At 43.7% G+C, this 19,640-nt stretch overlaps 2 long non-coding RNA genes across 4 annotated transcripts in view; one reads left to right on the top strand and one right to left on the bottom strand.

Moving 5' to 3' along the window:
• Positions 1-6,003: 6,003 nt before the first annotated feature.
• On the top strand, positions 6,004-8,086 carry LOC114013800 (uncharacterized). 2 transcript variants are annotated; one of them, XR_003556997.2, is made up of 3 exons: positions 6,004-6,159; positions 6,280-6,374; positions 6,664-8,086. It is a non-coding gene; the product is annotated as an uncharacterized LOC114013800 (long non-coding RNA). The 2 variants fall into 2 exon arrangements; XR_003556998.2 differs by having other exon boundaries at positions 6,006-6,159; positions 6,830-7,247.
• A 6,744-nt stretch (positions 8,087-14,830) lies between these two features.
• Positions 14,831-19,640, bottom strand: part of LOC129783707 (uncharacterized) — a 66,348-nt gene continuing 61,538 nt past the window's right edge. For both annotated transcript variants that reach the window (XR_008745539.1, XR_008745540.1), the window contains 2 exons: positions 15,259-19,257; positions 14,831-15,025 (listed from right to left, as the gene is read on the bottom strand). This is a non-coding gene — a long non-coding RNA (uncharacterized LOC129783707). The remainder of the gene's footprint in view (positions 15,026-15,258; positions 19,258-19,640) is intronic.

The following is a 19,640-nucleotide window of genomic DNA, read 5'->3' as shown; positions in this document are numbered from 1 at the left end:
GATACAGAACGTTGAATGCTTAGTACTTTTGAAAATCTGGTCACACATATAAGACAGGTACATTAGGGCCTAATTTTCAGTTATCTCTTTTAAAAAAGGATCTGGGTTATAGTCTTGAGAAGTAGAATAATTGTAAGATGTTTGTATTGTCTTTCCACTTTGTATAACTGAATGGCATGCTGTATTTTCTGCAGGTGCACATACTCACTTTACAGCCAATCTGAAACCAATGTGTTCAGATCACACAGTGCTCAGGGATGTCACTGCCCTCCTTGAATGGGTTTGGGGAGTTACACCCTGGCCTACGGCTGTATTTAAGTGCCTGATGACCAATGCAATCAACAGGAGTTCCGGCGTTTATGGATCTCCACACACCTGGGACCTATAGCCACCACTGGGCAGAATGGTGAAAAAGAGCCAGATCATTTTTCTACATCTATAAAGGGCATCGCCGAGCAGTGAGCGCTGTGAACAGCGAGGCTGGGCCCCGGCTCAGCGCTGCTGTGAGGCACGGGCTGGATGTGGCTGGGGCAAAAGGGCACCCAGCACCTGCTGAGGTTCCCTCCCGCAAGCCAGCGCAGCTGCGGTGCTCAGCCGCCGCAGAACACGCGCAAAAGGAAACCTGCAGCAGCTTATGCCTACACCCGGGGACAGAGGAGCAGCTGCACACACTGCCCAGGAGTAGCACGGAGCCCGTACGTCCTCCTCCGTTACGATATAGTGAAAAAAACCCTAAAACTGCTGCAGACAGAAACTGCATAGGTAACAGAAACATTAACATCCGAGAAAGAAGGAAGGCCGGGAGCTTAGTGCTTAGCACTGGGCCCTTCGAGAAGGGACAGCTAGTACCGATGTACATGAGCTCAACAAGAATGTAAATAAGGAGCCTTCTGACGAGGAGGAGCTAACTGCTGAAAGAAAACAAACTAGGGTAAAATAATTGTGGTAGTAATGGATCAGCGACTTCCTACTCAAATGGCCCCCATCCCAAAGAAGGTGGATCCCCCACCCAGGGATCATGCTGATACAGATTAAAACCAGCCCAGAGGGCATGGATTAGCTTGGCATGTTTAGAGTGGACAATAAGGAAGGACTAATGGTTAGCTAGCAGATGTTCCAAGATAACAGAAACTAAATAACAAAGACTGCTAATGTATGCAAAGATAAATAAGAACTACAGGTAACTGCCCAAGAAGATGAAAAGTACATCTTGAAGAGGCGCCAGAGGGAGGAGATTCTGAATGTTCGGAAACCTTATGTATATGCATGACTTTGCATAATAAATATCGGACTGCTTGTTGAAACGGTGTGCAAGTTAGGAGGAGCAATCCCCCTTGCACCCGGTGCCGCAATAAACGTACCTGCTTTATAACTCTCCTCGAGTTGTAGAGTTCGATTCCACACATCAGTTACCACAAGGTACCAGGCCCTGCTTCTGCTGGAAGATGCCCGTCTGCTTGTATGGGCCTGTACTGCACCAGTGCTCAAACATGCACATGACTTATTCACAGGTATCTGTAAGATTAGTTTTGAAAACTGTAAAATAATGGACGGTGACAGACTGGTCGTATCTCCCGTGGTTTCATTATGTCAAATGAAGCTGAAGAATCAGCAAATATTTTGTTTCAGCTTCTCACTGAACCAATGAAGAAGAAATCTGTCCCTGATGCTTCCTCACCTGCAAACAGTCAGCTCTCCAGGCAGACCTTCTGCCACCTCCCAGGGCTACCGAAGGGCAGATGCCAGCCAGAGGGGCAGCCCTTGGGTACTGCCCATTGCACAGTCAGCAGAGCTGCCCTCCAGCATCGGCATTTGCATCAGCCTGGGTGCCTTTCTCATTTGGGACCCAGTTCTGCTGCTGCCATGTCAACAAGAGTTTGTGATGGGGCATGTTCAGGCTTCCAATGCATTAGCAATAATGCTAATGATATTCTATGTTTTGCCTGCATTACAGTCTGGTGCTTAGAAAATAAACATCTTGGCTTTGCCTCAATGTTTATCTTCAATAAATACCTCAGCTTTGCCTCAGCAATTATCTCTCCACAGCAGACCATTATCCAGTAGCAACATATAATCCCATTAACAGCACCATTTAAAAAATATCCTCTTTGTGCTGCAGAGAAAGGAGTTGTGTGTGAGAAATGTCAGGGGCCTCATGTAGTTTTGGAGTTAAAACAGAAATTAAATCATTCAGGCTATTATTTATCCTGTTGGTTTTTGTTTTTCTATTTGTTTTGCACAATACGAGCTCTCTCTGGCTCGTGAGGAGATTGCAATTGGAGAAATCTGGAAGGCGCCCAGGGAAAGCATATTTTAGGGCAATCCTGTGCCACGGGCTACTGCAGGTGATAAAAACTGATAAAGATCCAACATATCACCTGAATCTGCTTCAAACTGCTTTAGGAACAGGTAGGCATTGGGCTGCTTTGTATCTTCTAAGGAAGAGGTGTGAGAAGCTCCTGGTGGTAATTGTTAAATATTAACATTGTGTTGACATTTCAATCTGATTACATGCAAGTCAGCAAGACACCTAGAGGTTAGAAGGGTGTTTAAAATAAAAATGATGTCAGTCCTTTCAGAGCTGGTGCAGGAGCACTGTGGGAGGAGCCACCGCCATGACATTCTGTGCAAACGGCCCAGGCAGCAGCATCTGGGAGGGAACAGCTCTCTGTTCTGCATCACTCTTATTGTCCTCTGCATTCTGTACCGAGCCAACTATGCAGTTAGCACTTAGCAAATATGCAGTAGGGCAAATTAAATGGTAGAGAATCTGTTCTCACATGCATCAGTACAAGTCCAGAGGAACTCTATTAAGGTTGCAGAAGTAAATGAGATCAGAACCTGGCTCATTGTGTTTATGACCAGCTAAACTTTGGCAAAGAGCTCAGACAGTAGGACCTCTCTGAGGGAGAAGGCTGCAGTGATGGAAGGTGGCTGAAGCAGAATGGACACTGGCAGAACTGAGCAAGTAGAGCCCCAGTTTAGACAGAAACAACATATAGGGTCTGCAGTCAAAATTGCCATGGCTAGATCCAGTAAAGGATAAGGTGCCAGGTTGGGGGGTCGAGGGGCGGTGGGAGGAGTGCTTGAGCTGTTTGAGACCCTTGCAACCAAGCCTGATGTTTCCCAGACTCATGTGGTACCTCACTATTGGAACTCAGCATTCCTGGGCTTCTGTACAACCCAGACTTGCCATCATCTCACAGACGTTGAGCTCAGCTCTCAGTATCTACTTCGTGCCCACAGCTGTGTGGCATCCCAGACCAGGCATCCCAGCACCAAGGTCTCCTGAAGGGCTCAGTCTAGTGGGTGCACTCTGAATACACCTCAGCATTGAGTTTCATGGAAAACACCACAGACAGGGTCCTATGCCTTGTGGGGGAGCCCAATATTTTCTGAAATAACCAGCAGTTCACTTTTATCAGCTTTGGGACCTAATACCGGTGGCACAACCCACAGGAGCAGATGGCATTCCCAGAAGCAAACAGCTGTCTCCACCCTCATCCATCATCAGCCACCAAACAGCTTCTGTACTGCTGTTGAGGGGCTGAGGAGATAGGGGCAGAGGCTGCTCTGTAGTCTGGATTACAGTGGGCTGAGCAGGTTTCATGCAGTAATTTAGAAAAGCTCCCTACAGGAACAGCTGAACAGCTGTCTCCTCAAGGAACAATGAGACAGATAACAATATCACCTGGTCTAACGTTAGCCTACAGGCCATTGGTGTGGCTAGGCAGGCCTGGCAAATTCACCACTTGCTCATTCACTAGGAGAGAGGAGCTAGAGGTCCTCCTCCGCAGCTGTGTTATCTCTACTAGGCAGTCAAAATTAAAGTAAGTCTAAGAACTGTGGTTCAGCCTTGTGGTTCAGAAGCACAGGTGGGACTGAAGGGTCTTTGTTCCTATTCCTCTTCTGTATTTTATCTGATGTGAAATGTGTGGATAGCTCTATGAGCAGGGACAGTCCCAAAGTCACAGGAGATGATGGAGTGGTCAATAATGAAGAAATCAGGTCCCTGAGAAGGAGCAATGTGGCTTGCTTGGCAAGCTGCATGCAAGCAACCAATTTTTGATATGAACTCCATCACAGCCAAAAGTCGAGTCATTCATCAGAGGACAAATCTTGCAGGGCACCCCCACTGGTTAATGAAGCCCTTAGAAGCAATGAGTTTGCAGGGGTGGAGGGCAAGGCAGATTACCCAGCAGGAGGAAATGTTTGCTTCAACAAAAGGGCTAGGGCAATCCTCGTGTGTATGAACCTGGGAACTCTGGATGCTATGGACAAAGTCTGGAACCGGTCTCGGTTTAAAAGTGTCCTGGCCTTGTGTGTACAATTCAAGAAGAACGTTAATAGATTAAGAGCTTTCAGAAAGGAGTTCACTAAATGCCTGAGGACTTCAAAATGTGTCTTACAGCAAGAGTTTCCAAAAGCTGAAGCTCTTCACTAGAGCAAAGGGAAAGGCTCACATAGGTGTAATTTAGGAGTACCTGCATTTGGAGCAAAACTTTGGAAGTGGGCTCTCACACAAATCTGTCTAGACAATTCACCTTAGAAATAAGGCATGTGGTTTCAGCAGAGAGAAGAAATTAACTGCTGGAAAAATTTACATAGAGCGGAGGGGTAGCTTCTTCGTCACTGGGCACAGTTTAATTAAACTTGGCTGGTTTACTCAAAGAAAAGCAATAGTTCAAACAGGAACAAATGCAGAGAAGCCCTTTGATCCACATTATACAGATGGCCATGCAAGATGATTCATTCTGGATATCAGTCAATGAAAAGCGAGTCGTCCCATGCTCTGTTCCACCTTCCCCCTCCATCCCTCAACACCAGGTCTCTGAGCAGTGGCAGCAAAGTGAAGCATCTCCAGTGTTGCCTTCCTCCACCCTGGGATGGAGAACCCGGAAACCACAGGAAGGGGAGAAAGAGATGGGCAAGAGATCTTAATTGCAAGAACTGAGCTTGGAAATTCAGACATTAATAGCATTTTTTTCTTGGGTTGCATAACTAATTGTTAAGCAAAAGAAGAGAGCAGATGGTAGGATCTAGAATAAATTCATTAGAAATCAAACGTCTGATGGCCAGCTGGGAACTTCCTACTCTCAGGAGGCCAGAGAGAGCTCTTACAGAAGAGGGTATCACTCTCTGTCCATCCAAAAGAACTGGCAACACTCACCATCTGCCTTGCTCTCTTACACACACAAGAGAAGAAAGAAGAAACATAGCCTTTTTTAAAATACCTTATGATATTAAGGTCATTCCCATGATTAGGAGAGTGCTGAGTTTTCCTCACTTCTGGGGTTGAGTCCTGTGTGAGATCCAAACCCTTCGAGGCAGGCAGTGCCCCCTCCAGCTACCCTCCTGAGCATGTTGTCTCATGCTTTCGTGAATGCATCCACTGAGGATGCCGCAGTGACCTCTCTTGGCAAGCGATGAGCCTGTCAAATTGCAGGCATGTCTTTCTTCTCAAGCTACTCTTTGCATGATGTCTGCCAGGAGGTGCAAAAGTGGAATCAGCTCAAAAGCAGTGCTAATTGCCTGGAAGTTTGTCAGAATATTACCTATTCCTTACAAATAATAATAAAAAAATCCTCTGCCCATTTTTGTAGTGTCAACACAGCACTAACATAGCAGTTCAGCCAACAAAATTTGTCAAAGAGCCAGTTCAGATTAAACATGAAATATTTGATCCCTGAGCACTCAGATCTCCTGTGCCTTTAAAGAATCACACTCTGTTAGAGTCATCTTCAGTGCATCAGCCTCCCTTGACAATGATCTTAAAAATGCTAGCACAAAATTAAGATACAATCCTACAATGCTTGTACAAGCTGTGGAAGCTCATGCCTGCGTTTTCTTACTTCTCTGACCTCTCTGTTGTTCATCTAGGGCAGAAGGTGTATTTCAGCCATCTGAATTTTTTCACTCCAGGCTTTATCTAAGTATTCCTCTCACCATCCCCACCCTCCAGGCTTTATCGAGTTATTCCTCTCACCATCCCCACCCTGACCCGAAGGAAGTACTCTCTTTAGGACACCCTGCAAGTCACCAGTAGTGCTGCAACATGCCATCCACCTTTGTGTGGCTGGACAGGTGGATGAGGAACCTAGCCCATGCTCCCATCTGGAGACGCTTTCCAATGGGAAGGACAAGGAAGCACTGGAACAGGTTTCCTGGGGCACTGGCGGAGTATCCATCAAGTCTTTAAGAACTGATAAGGCTGGCATATGTCAGGAGCAATATAAGCACAGTTCGTTCTGCCTTCCAACCCTATTTTTCTTGATCTAGGGTGAAATTCTGCTCCTGACAAACTGTCATGAATATTTGCCTGTTCCCTGCATCCTGGGAAGCTGAGGAGACACTGTTTAGCAACTGGCATTGAGGTAAGCAGATTGCAAGTCACATTAATCATCTCGGGAGTCTATTGGGCCCTTACCTACTATTGTCCAGCTACTAGAGTCATTGGTATTGACTGACAATTGAATCTTCAAATCCCAAAATGAGCAACAGCTTCCAGACTTTCATAACTTGCATTATTTTTAGCCTATTACACAGTCCTTATGACTGATCTGCCTGGAGTGGCTTTGCTGTAAGCCCTGAGGGAGGGGAGAGGAAGGGGTTCATGGAGACATAAATTTCCATGAGTGATAAGCTGGCATCTGTTTTGAACAGCAAAATGGCAGCTCGTTGTGAAATCCTCTCAGAGCATACCTTTTAAATGCCAAACAAGCACAGGACCAACAGCACATAAAGAAATAATTGAAAGGCTCTGGAGGGAAGCCAAGAGGACGTGGCTAATGTTTCACCTAATCTCACCCCCTCGCTCGCTCTTCCCCAGCAGTCCAGCCGGCGGGACGCGAACCTCAGAGCTCCAGCAGGCAGCTGCTCCTTGACTGCCTGCACTGTCTGCCCTGCTGGCGGCAGGACAAGGAAAACAAAGCAGCTAAAAACATAAAGCAGGGAGAGATTAGGAACGGCGTGGCCGGGCGGAGAGCGTGCTCTCCCGTCACGGTGGGGCTGGGGCTGCAGGGCCTCCCCCGGGCCCTGCCCCAGCCCCGACCTCTCCTGGCAGGCGGCACCCGCAGAGCCACCCTGTGCTCGGCTGTGCCTCCTTTCTCCCTCCAGGAGAGGCCCGGCACCCAGGAGACCTGACATGGTGGTTCTTTCACAACAGACTGGCGTTAACGGGGGGAGCAGTGTGCAAAAAATTTCTCAGACTGTACTTTCCCTTTGAATAAATCCACTTTGACTCCCCAGCCTCCTGTCACTTGTCCTTCACATGCACACGGTCATTTACCTTCCCTGCCATGCCCACAGATGCTTTTCCTTTGGCACAGAACAGCTTCTTTTTCAATAATCTGTATTAAAAGTAATTATTCAGAGGCCCTTCCCAGTGGTCCGGCTCTGAAACTCCTGCTTTCCCGAGTTGCTTCCCATTGTGTCCTTACTTTACAAAATCAGCACCATGAACAAATGATACCCAGGATGCAGAGAGCTGCTGACCGCCTGCTCTCGTTTTGTGGCTAGCACTTGCTGGCAGGTCAAATCGAACATGAAGTTGACAATCCTGACTGCCAAGCCAAGAGAAGCATTCTGTATGCCAGAATTCAACTGAATCAGAGGTGAACAGTGTTAATTATTGATCGTATTCGCCTCAGTTCAAGTGAAGTTTTTAGGACTGACCTTTTACCTGCCTTAAAAACTGTGGTTAATGGCGCAGTAGAGCTGCAAAGCTTTCCAGTGGGTTTAGAAAAAAACTCTTTGTGCTAGCATCAACCTAAGAGACAAAAGTATTCCAGATCCTAAAGGAAAAGAAACAAGTCATAATTTTTTACTAGGTGCTGACCAAAAACTTGGAGTTTAAGTCATAAATCACCAGCAATACGGTCTCACAACATAAGCAGTAGCACAGCAGCAAAGCACTTGATGACCGGCAGTGAAATAGCAGTAGAGATCAGAGACTGGTAGGGGACTGGAAGCAAATGTGATTTTTCTTGTGAAGAATGTATGAACACACAGGGGAGAAAAGAACTAAAAATTAATTCACGGTTTGGCCAAAACCAGATTTGGAATTAAAATCAACTAAGTTTCTGAAGGTTTGGGTTTGTTTGTTTATTTGTTTACAAGATTTCTTTTTGGTCCGGCTGTTTTTCATTTTGGTTAGTTTCCTTTTGAGGCCAAAGTGATGAAACACTACAAGAAAGGAAGTTTTTGTGGTTTCTTGGGGCTATCCAGAAGCAGAGTAATGGAAAACCGGCAACAAGCAGGAAGGACTGGAAAGCGTGTGAGGGCTTTCCTACCCAAACTCTGCTGAGTTCTGCAGGCTGACGGTGTATATTGTGACATACAGACTCTTTCTTGGGGCTGTGCAGCTGCGTACAGACCTAGTGTAGGCATAGGCAAATGTCATGATAACCTCCTAGAGAGTACCGAAGCTGGATTGCCTTTTGAGGCACAGTGATCCACCCCTCCCCAACCACTCCCTTCGCGCTCCTTCAGAGGTGTCTAGTCTTTGTGCTGCATCAGCCACAGGACTTACCTTGCGTCCGACCAGCAAGGGCTGGACACATGTTTCTGTGCTCTCTTCTCTGCTTGAGCACTCATATCATGACAGGAACCTTCTGGCCTTAACATAGGTCAGAGGCTGCATTAGCATTGTGCAAAATTGAGCCCATCTCCTGTAGAACTACTGTTTTTTAATTGCTCTTCTCAATGAAAACTTGTCAGTGCATAGAAAGTGCATGGCATGGCTCTGAATGGTATCGTGCTTAAGCTGTCTCTCTCTGTGTAGTCACAGGTACTTCCTGTAGCAAAAACATGCACGTGAGTCTATCGGTCTATCTAGTGATAATTTGTTTTACAGGCTAGTCAACAGAGTTTTGAACACAGCCAGAATTGTTCTCATCCAGCCACCCTGCACAAGCAAAAACAAAACAGAAAACAGAATGAGCTCCAAGCATTGGACTGGCCATGCCCAGTCAGGTCCACTCGGTGCACCAGTCATCAGCATCAGAACAGTGAAAAATGTTCAGGAACTCACACCTGTCCCTTCTGCAGGCAGGTACAGAACAGACAGGACATCAGGAAAAGGCAATGCCTAGAGACAGGCTTATACCCCGAGAAGAAAGTTTTACATTTTTTCTCATGTAATTTGTGGAAGTGTTTTGAGTAAAGAATGAAAATTACTTTCCCCCTCCTCGCCCAAGTGCAGCTGAAACCTCTGTTTTGTTGAGGATGCGTACTCCTTCTGCTCGTGATGCACATACAGCTGGCACCGCTTAGGTACGCCAGTGCTTTGTGGTCCGTAACACATCCCTCTTCACCACTCCTGTACGCAGAGACGCAGGAAAAGCTGCCTTCACTTTGCAGAAGGAGGACTGATTTGGCTGAGGTCCTAAATCTCAGGCAGAGCTCAACCTATAAAGCCGTGGCTAAAAGTTTAACCATCTTTTTTTTTTCCTCCTATCATTTAATATTCATTAAGTAGCTACTGACCAGATCTTCAGCTGGCTAAAGTCACCTTACCTGCAAATCTTTGAGGGGATGTTAGCCATTTTGCCCTGTGTCTGCATTTAACCATATAAATGTCAAAAGGATTTGCTCCTGGAGTTGTGCAGTCTTTAATGACCGTCCTTGTTTGTCCCCCAGCAAGCAGCAAAGGACATGTGAGTAAGTATCCACCAAAGGAAGGATGTGCAGGGGGGTAGTGCTGGCTGGGGTGGATGCAGGGGGCAGAAGGATGCCACAGAGGGGTTCAGCAGATCTCTTGCGGACCCTAGGGAGCTCTCTTGTCCCACCACCTATGCAGCACTACTAAATACAGCAGTGAAATGCTTGTGGGTCATACTGAAACTCCCTTTCCAGCTGGTGTACACAAGAAAGCCTAGTTTTTACACCACCCTCATACAACTAAAACAATAGCACAGGATAAATCCTGCTTTCCCTTATAGTCAAATAAATCTGAGATGACACTGTTGGTTTCAGGAGGGGAGCTCACATTCCTGCATCTTCCCACTCCCAGAAGAAAATTATTTTCTCTTCTTTAAGTAGTGAGCAGAGGATCCCAGCTGTGCCTGGAGCTATGTGATTAATCAGTAGCTGATGTGCAATACCATGAGAGCAAACGCTGGGGAGGGGCTAAAAAGTAAAAAAAATCATTTGGGGGAGAGGGGGAAGTCAAATATGATATTTTATTTCATTCCATTACTAGTTTGAAAAATAAATGTAACTTAATGCAACCTTCAATGGTTTCCTTTAAAAAGGCCAAACATATATAAATTTGAAAAGAGTTCTTTAAACAATTTTTTAAATACTTTTCAAAGCTGTTCACTGAGTTCAGTAAAACTGTCCAAATATTTTCAGTCAAATCAGGACCACATTTTCATCTTACTACATTAATCTCAAAAAAACTCCATTAATCTGAAAAAAAATATATCCATTTTGTATTGGGCGCAAAAAGCAGAAATGTTTTACTTCTGTGAATATCCTCAGGTTTTATACTGCTTTATTGTTCTTACACTGAAGGATGGAAAGATTTAATTTTATTCCCTCTTTGTAGACCTTCTGTGTCCTAATTTACTTGCACTTTACAAATTGAACCCCCAATCATCTATGACTGATTTCAGAATATTTCTCAAAGATGTGACAATGAAATTACTGGCAATTTTTAATCAATGCAACTAAATATATTTTACCTTTCAATCAGTCATCTGTTTCTTAGGCTGCCTGTTCAACTCAAATACTCAGCAAGCATTTTTAAGGGAAACAATTGTTTCCTAAAGATTCAACACCCTGTTCCATCTGCTATGGGTGGAAAAACTCAAGAACATAATTTCTGAGACCACCCAAAAAGTCATGGAGAAAAAGAAAAGGAAGACTAGAGTTGTGAACCTTCTTGTCATTTTTGTATTGTGAGTTTTATTTGTAAAGCTCAGAATCAGGCCATCTGAGGAGTTCACTGTGCTCTCTTGGGGGGGGGGCGAAGGACAGGGAAATGTACTACAGAGCAGTATGTTTCCAGGTTTCTAAGCAAAGTTTAAGGCTATATTTCTTCCTATTCTGTCGGTGTAATGGTCTGCCAGAAGTGTAAGGATACACCTTTTTTTTTTTTTTTTCCTTTCCCAAGAAAGCTTTATGTATTTAGTCCATTTTTTAGCTTTTGGTACACATAGGGATTTGTTTCAACTGCTTTTTGTTTCAAGTAAATGTATTAAAAATTTTCTGGACAGAATATAAATTAACAGCTGGTTAAAAGATGTGTTTAATTATCTTCAGTAGAACTGTCATTTTTCCTGTCATCTGGTACCAAATGACACTGGACATTTTACTCTGTTGAAGAATGTCCTGCTTTTATCAAGTCAAACTCCAGTCACATTTTTCAGCAGAAAAGATAAATAGGAATTGAAGAGGGAGGACCCCATGTAAAGGAACCACAATTTATCAGTGTAAAACCTACAATAAATGAAACCAGTTTTCTCTGAACTAAAGCCTTTTAGCTATCAGAGGAGCTTCCACACCATTTTGTTATGCTAAGATACGTTCCTCATTAATCACTGCATGCACACGGCTCTGCGCTTGGTCACATGAATGGTCCTGGAGAGCTGTCCTCACATCCTTTTGTCCCTCCCCGAGCTTACAAGCCTTTCATGGGATGTTTAGAAAGGAGGAAGGACAGCAGGACACAAGTGTGAGAGTGCCTATGACAGGCTGGGCGTTACACGGTTCTGCTTTTCAAAAGGGTGGATATTTGCCATTATTATACCCACTGGTTTGCACCACAGTTGAGGCAGAAACAGAGAAAGCCTGGACAACGAGAAGGGGACAAGAGACAGAGGTCTCTGCAAAGTAGTCCCAAGTAGTCAAAAACCCCAGGTGAGAGCTACATCCCAATCTTCTCCAGGGAAAGGAAGCAGTATCAAAGTGACCCAGCCCTTTGGGGGACCTTGTCCTTTCTGTAACTTTACAGGTGCTAGTGGAAATCTAGGTGAGTAGAAATCCTTCCAGCCCCAGTCCTAGATCCATTAAACAAAAGGTTGTCAGGTTGTTTGGTCAGTGGAGTTTTCAGGCAGAAGAGCAAGAGACACACTGCAAATAGATATGAACAGAACAAGAGCTGCACATATTGAACCAATTTCGTATTGCACTATCCACAGGGAAGTCTTAAAAGGCCTCGAACCACAAAGGTACACAGCCCTGCTGTTTAGTTGGGTGATGCCTCTTCATTGGTACAGAAATGAAACACTGGGAGCCTGGGCAGTCAACCCCAAAAAAGAGCTGCTTTGCTTGCAATGTGCAGGCTGAAATTGAGCCCTATGCATGCCTGCAGTTCTCTCTTACATCTGCAGATTGCTCTGAGATGCCCTGCAAAATGCATTCAGATCCACAGTTGATTCTTCTAAGGGTCAGTACTCCAGAGTGCCATAAACTCTGCATTTTGAAATGATTCTGTGCGCTGATCTGGATCATTTACCATCGGAAAGATCAGCTGTACTATATAACCCAAGGGTATTAATGGCATGGTGAGCTACTGTAGCTTTCCTATTGATTTTGTCTCACTCTGTATCTGCAGCTATGAAAGTAATATGCCATGCACTATAAGTGTCCTGATGGCTGCAGTGCTGGCTGGCAACCCGAGTGGGGACCAAGAGGCCAGGGCAAACAGGCACATGAGAAGCATCCTGGACAAGTGACACAGATGTGGGAAATGTGACCGGTAGTTATGGGATGGGAATAAAACATTAAAATCATGTTTAATTCTGTCTCTACACATAGCCATGTGCAAGGATGATGGCTCCCTTATTCTAAGGTTCAGTATGGTTACGTATCACCTGCAGACATGGGCTACAAGGGGAGGAGGGGGCACAGGATGGGCAAGAGGCAGAAGCACTGCCAGAGCTGTGGTTCTGGTCCCTGCCATCTGGGTTGCCTTCACCTGGTCTCAGTGCAGGAGTGCATCCCTGCCCTTCCACCGACCTTGATATCCTCCCACCCGCCTTGTCCAAAAGTACACCTCCTCAAACTTCAGGAACTTCAGCGAGACCAAGCATCAGCTTGAAGAGTAGATTTCCCAAGCCCCAAAATCGTGGGCATCTCACTGCCAAAGCCATTCCCAGAAGCCCATCAGTTCACATAACATTTAATATAAAAATCCCTCTGTAGAGCTGAATGAAGCAAAGAACTTTTTTTTCCTCTCATTTGTGAATTCTAAAAGATCATGTAAGTTTGAAAAAGCTATTTTAAGCTCTGGCAAATTAAGAATACAATCAACCACTGAAAGTCAGTCAGGATGCTTTGTTATGACAGATTGCTTTTGGCTAATGAAAATATTTCAGCTTGAGTCTGACTACCTCAAACATTTTGAATGTTTTAAATACCATTAAAGGAAATTCTGAAATAAAATAATGATGAACCAAAAGTACTGAAAAAAACAAAGTGACAATTCAGCATTTAACAAACTACTTTATTAAACACACTTATATTACATAAACAATTATGCAGATTTTCCATGTATTTGTGAACCATTTCAGCATTGCTACAGCCGCACTCTCCATTTAAACAGAGTGTTTCTTCAGTCTCATGAAGCCCTAACTTATCTCATTTAGCCACATAGAGTTGAAACTACACAAACAGGAAAGTTTGAGAACATAATCATTGAAAGATTGAAAAAATAGTTTTGGATGACCTTGTGTTTTCTCTCTCTTCTTCCATTTTGCTCCAAGGAAAAAGACTTTTGTAAGAGCAACTCTTAAATGTGGTTTGGAGTTCAGTGCTTGCTTTCATTTTCACTTTGCTGAGCATTACAACTCCTATATTATCATTCTAGCCTGAAATGAATTGAACAACTTGAAGTGATTCTCATAACACTGAATTTGGGGCTGAAATTATATGACTTGTAATAATGTCAACCTTTTCTTAAAGTGAAACTGTCTTTCACAGCCATAATGGAAACAGGCAGTATCTTGAAAGGATTGTTCAATCCCTATGGACCGGATTCTGATTTCATGGATAACAATGTAAATCAGAGGCAGGAAAAACATTGGAGGTGTTAAACTACTAGTAAGAGTAGGACTGAATCCTACATTTTGAGATAAACAAATATGCACATTAAGAATTGTGTTCAGCTAGGAGTATTGTATTGGAAGGAGTCATCTTCCCTTAAATTTATTAAGATCTATTACAGAATAAGAACAGGGGCTGGAATTTTGAGTTATTCTTGTACCTTCTGCAGCCTTTCTTTCTAGCAGATGCTGTTTGGTATCTAATTGCCTTGACCATAGATGCAGAAGAAAGTTAAAAGCAAACAGATAAAAAGTAATTAAATACATTGTAAGTATTCAGGAGTTGAATAAAAATAAAGTTCAAATTTGCTAAAGCTGAACAGGAGGAAAAAAAGCATATTAACACATCCACACAATGCCAAGACGGAAAGAGCCATTCTGAACTATGATGTTGCCTCCATAAAAAATCTCTGGAGACTTTACTCTTCATCTGGAGGAAAAAACTCTGAACAAAGAAATGACAGCTTAAGGTGTATCATCTTAAATGCACCAGGTGTGTGCTTCTACACAAAGTATGCAAAAATATTCTTGGCCTCTTGCCAATACTTCTTGCTTTCTCAGGAACCAGTCCCTCCACTGAATCAGGATGGCTGTGGGTTTTGTACACCATCAAGTAAATAGGAATAGGAATCACCTCACTAGAAGAAGGCAAGCATCATATGAGTTAATAATATATATATAATAATATATATAATAACAACGTAGTTCCAACTTTCTGTCTTCTCCACCAATGTTTCCCCATATCAATGTTATTAGCACATAATAATGAAGTAATTTTTTAATGGTTTTATATCATACAAGTTTTTTCATAAATTGTTTAATATGCCCTTGGTTTGGCTTGGTTTCTTGGTTTGGTTCAGGTTTTGTGTGTTGGGGTTTTGTTGTTGTTTTTTTTTTTTTTTTGAAAGTGAACATGTAATGATGAAAGGAATAAATACAATCTTCTTGATTTTCTGTTGTCCCACTGGCTTGATTCCCTACTGTGTTACAGGAGATTTATGCCACTGTGCAGTTCTCATTTACAAGTGGTAGGTTTTGAGCATGTAGTCATTACAAATGAGTCCAGGAAAGTATGGTTATTATATGTACACATTGAGAAGATGATTTGAAAATGTTTTAGAAAATCTTATATACCAAGACCAACTGCCGCTTTCTCTCAGTTGCCTCACGTTAGTATGTCTGGGAAGTAGATGCTAAGTATGAGGAAAACTTACCTAAGTTAGTGACCAGTGGTATGCGTGGTTCTCACGGACCTGACTTGCATACAGGTGTATGTGGGTCAGGATGCCACTTGGTAAAAGTCAAGGAGGAAAAATTCTGGAAATGTTATAGCAAGTCATAACGGTATAGTGCCTCTGGAAGGTGTCAGAGTTGTTTGTGATATTTTCACAGATATGCCTTGCTGCTTTTGTCCTTGCTGCTGCTTACATGTAGGTGTGTGTCGGATGGATAGTAAAAGCATGCCTTCAAACTTCATACTAAAAGCACATTATTTATTCCTCATTTTCCACCACTCCATTTTTGGGCTTGGAGGTTTTTTGTGAATGTGATTCTCATCTACAATTTCATTCTCAGTAGAAAGCAGAGCACCTTATCAAGGATCAGACATCCTAGCTCTTATATAAACAATACATGCTTCTGATAAACAAGCAGCATGAGTGACTATATGGTGAATATTCTCTACTGTGAAGCCTAGCCTTACACCTCTCTCTCTGCTCACATCATGAATAACAAATGGGAGGACTAAGTCAGAAAAGAAGGTTAACCTAGCCAAAAAACCTAGTTTCCCAGAGGCAGTACTTCAACAAGCTCTACCCTTGACAACACAGATATGGGGAAAAGGGAAAGATAAGGGTTTCCGCAAACATCATTTGGCTTTTAGGAGGGTGAAAAAGGAGATGAAACACATTCTACCAGAGGCAGGGAGGGAGCGGCACAAGCAGCCAATTCCTGGTATCCAGTGCTCACAGGGACACATAGATGAGAGCCCGGTCCCACCAGCCTGGGAGCGGGGCGGCGCTTCTGCCATTTTATCTGAAAAGAAAGGATATGCTTGGCATAAAATTTTGGCAGGTGGAGCTGGGCTGGTTTAGCCAGACACCAAGACAACATTCACAAAATGAAGAAAAACAGTACGACTGGAAGTAAATTAATGTCTGTAATGCAAAGCAGTTGTAAGAGAAGATCCAGATTATTGGGAAGTGGGAGTGTGTGAGCAAAGGAGATCAGGGAGGTGCTGGAGATGGTGAAGGAGAAGAGAAGGCCTGGGAGGTATATCTTGGAAGTTGGAGTCTGGATTTTAGGGCTTTAGAATTTTTTTTTTTTTTAGAAAAACACAGTGGATGGGTGAAATAATGGAAATGAGGATATGGAAAGAGTAATGCTATTCTGTCAATCATATTCCATTTCAAAGCCTGGTTAAATAGGCATTTACTTATACCAAGTAGCAGTAGATGGCTGCAGCAGGCATTCGATAACCCTCAAAGCATTTTCTATCTATAGAAATGCACAGTGAAGGTTATTTAATATGGCCTTCATTTCAAATTGAGCAGATTAATTTAATAGACTGCAGCCTTTTGTCTAAGGACAAAGGCAGGAAACTGTGCAAAGCTGAATAATATGAAATACTCAGGAGTCTGCTTCTGGCTGGTACTTAAGGCTCTGGTTTACAGTTATGGAGTTTGGGGAAAATGCTGTACATAAAAAAAAAAAAAACCCACAACAAAAAAAGAGCAGGAGGTGCTTTTCCCATATAGTGTATTACTTCCTGCAATTCATGAGAACTCTTTCCTTGTGCATAAAGGTCACCTTTCATTTATTTACCCTATCTGTTTGGTTTGCTGAAAGAGTGTCCTGAAAACATGTTAAACAAAAATATGAAAGGAAATATAAAAAGTAGGGGTAAAAGAGTGTGTCTCATGGCAGGACTTCTATAAATAATGACTATTAAAGGGAGTTGGCCATTGAAACTGCCCCACACAGAAATATCCTCATGGCACTACAGATCACAGACTGAAAAAAAATTGCATTTACTGACACTTAAATCCACAGGCTGACACTGCTCACTGCTATGAATGGCCAAAAAAACATGTAACATGTGAGGATGTGAAGTGAGATGTGAAATTTTGCAGAGTAATGCTGTAACAGAGAGAGAACCTAAAGGAAAACCAGCAACCTAGAAAACAGGGGAGCAAAGATACTCATTTAAATGATTGGATGCATTCAAGAGCAAGTGTTACAGTATGTTTGCCCATGTCCCCATCACTGCTCTGTGCAGAACTACTTCCATCTTAAACAGACCCAAGATCCTAAACGACCCCAGCAGGTCCCAGCAGATGGCTGTGCAGTAAGATGGTGGTGTCACTGTAACCCAAATGTATGAGATGCAAGCAAACAAGGGAAGAGAGCATGAGATGGGACCAAAAAATTCTCATCTCATGCTCAGCATGGGGGATTTGGTGTGTCTGCCTGGAGTGCATAGCAGCAGGAAGCCTGCATTGGCCGGTGGTGGGATACCCAACTTGAGCAGCAGCAGCCAGCTGCAGAACCACAGCCAGCCTTTGAGGGGCCATGGGCAGCACTGCTTTTCTTTTGGCTGAAAATGAGTGATGGCGTTTTCACTTTGATGGAGCCTCTTTAGCAAACTCCCCCCACACCCTTGCTCAGCAAGGGAAAAATGTGATTGTAAGCAGTGGTTAGTGCAATTCATAAGCCCTTCCACAGCCAAGGGCAAAGAATTATATTTGCAACCACGCCTTAGAAACCCTGAACAAAATATGGCTTAAAACTAAACCTTCATCAGCTCATTTCCATCAGTGTTGCTGTGTGTTCCCATGACTTGTGTACAAAAATGTGTTTCAAGTTGATCAGCAGTGAGATGCTGCCACTGGAGCTGCAGAGCCCTGACCCCAGTTGTCTCGTCATGCACAACTCACCTGTGGGTGTGGGGGTTCTCTCCTTCACTTGAGGTGTACACAGAACTAAAATGTTCTTCAGGGCCTCCCCAGCTTGCAACCCCTACCCAGAAGACCCCGAATGCTCAGAAATAATTAACCTAGAAGTCAATATCTTGGTGACCATCAAGAACTGGAGCAGGGCTGGAGCGATGCCAGCGAGGGACCTGGAGGAGCAGGGAGGACCACACAGGAGATCAAATGCTGCAGTCAGTCAGAATTGTGCAGGACACAGATCCCGGGGATGGAGGGAGGGAGGGAGGGAGGGAAAAAGCACGAGTTGGTGGTGGGTGAGCAGCTCTCCAGCACCTGTAACAGCAAAACAACTCAGGAGGCTCTGGCAGTAACACAACATGGATGTGCAAAGGTGAGGGAGCCCAAGTAAAGCAAGTTAGGAAAAAGTCTAAAGCAGGGAGACCCTCAAATTCACGACTAATATCAAGCCTGCATATTTTAGAAAGTGTTCTAAACATGAGATTTCTTCGGCTGGAGCAGTAGGGAGGGGACTGCCGGGGCATTATGTAGGAAAGCATTCAGCCCTTCCTATAGCCAAAGGTGCTAAGACCAGGCAGCTGAAAGGGATCTGCACGGCAGAAGGATATCGGGGTGTGTCAGCAATGTGAACAGCGAAGGACAATGCAGAGCTGCAACTCCCTTCCGCCCCTGCCCCCTCTGCCAGACATCCGGATTCCAGGCGCAAAAGGGCAAAGTCATTTTTTTTCTCCTTGAATAGCTTTTTGGGACTCTGGGAGGCTGCCCTTGAGACTGCCAAAGCCTCGCTGCTGCCCATATGAGCTGCTAGCAGTAGGTTCAATTAATCATCCTCTCCCCGTGGTAACTGTAGTAGTGCTGGAACCAGACATCATGGTGAAATATCCTGAGCCTGTTTCCTTTCTCCCTGTTATTTCTGTAACACAGCTGATGGGGTCTGTCACTTGCAGGTGAAGGAGTTGTGACTCTGCTGTCACTGCTGATGCATTACAGAACGTTACATATATCCTAGCTGCATTTTTTCCTCCTCTTACTTTTCCTCAATACTTTTTTGACTAAAGTTCTGTTTATTTAAAAAATAAAAAGAGGATTTTTTTTTTTTTAATTTAGTGGAATTTAAACAAAAAAATCCCTGATGCTCAGTTGACCATTCAGGAGATTCCTCAGACAAGCAAACATGCAACCTTGCTCTACAGCACATGTGAATGTCTTGGGATTTCTACCTTCTGGAGACCGGACCACTTTATGGTATGCAACACCTTCACCTGGAAAGCATAAAATATTATTAATCAAAGTCTTGAAGAGATCATGAGGTCCTGACCTGGTAGCAGGGGAATAAAACCTGGCAGTACTATCACGCAGATACTTTTTTTATTTACTTATTGAAGCGCTGGGATAATAAAAAATACGTATGCCTTCCTGTTTACTGCATTTTTAAATAACCATTCAGCATTGCTTTTATTTCTCATTTAATTTGAATAAGTTTTATGAGTTGCTGTTGTGATGTGAATTTTTTACTGCTGCTGTTGTATATGTTACTGTCTTCAGGATGCAGAATTCCATAAGAAAAAACTTTTGAAATAGGTTTTTGGTTAGCTAGTTCTGACAGGTACTTAGAGCTGCCGTAGTCCAGAGTTTTCCCTGGGCT

The sequence above is a fragment of the Falco peregrinus genome, chromosome 2, assembly GCF_023634155.1.
Source record: "Falco peregrinus isolate bFalPer1 chromosome 2, bFalPer1.pri, whole genome shotgun sequence".
NCBI classification, from domain to species: Eukaryota; Metazoa; Chordata; class Aves; order Falconiformes; family Falconidae; genus Falco; species Falco peregrinus.
This window is presented reverse-complemented; position numbering and strand designations above follow the sequence as displayed.